Here is a 463-nt window from a genome sequence, read left to right as displayed (position 1 = left end):
GCTGTGTCCCCCTCAGAGGGAGAGAAAGGAAAAGAACACAGAAATAGGCCCTCTTTGGCTTCCTGTGGTGCCTGGGCAGAGGCAGGTGGGTATCAACTTCTGTTCACTGGAGCCAAACCCAGGGTCAACAAACCACATTGTTCTGGTGACAAGAGCCCCACCCACTTCTCTTTGAGGAGAGAGAGCAGGAGTGCCTACAGTTAGCCAGGCAGTGGTGGAGAAGTGCCTTTAATCCCAGCACCTAGGAATCAGAATCAGGCTGATCTTTGAGTTCAAGGCTAGCATGGTCTACAGAGCAAGATCCAGGACAGCAAGGGCTGCCCAGAGAAACCCTGTTTGGGTGAGAAAAAAGAAAAAAAGCGCCACAGTTGAGCATCCAACTCCCTCAGACCACAAGAGCTGGTGACTTCAGCAACTGAACAGGTTCCAAGAAACACCACACCAACACTTGGAGCCTGTCTGT

The sequence above is a fragment of the Chionomys nivalis genome, chromosome 4 (assembly GCF_950005125.1).
Source record: "Chionomys nivalis chromosome 4, mChiNiv1.1, whole genome shotgun sequence".
Classification (NCBI taxonomy): Eukaryota; Metazoa; Chordata; class Mammalia; order Rodentia; family Cricetidae; genus Chionomys; species Chionomys nivalis.
This window is presented reverse-complemented; position numbering follows the sequence as displayed.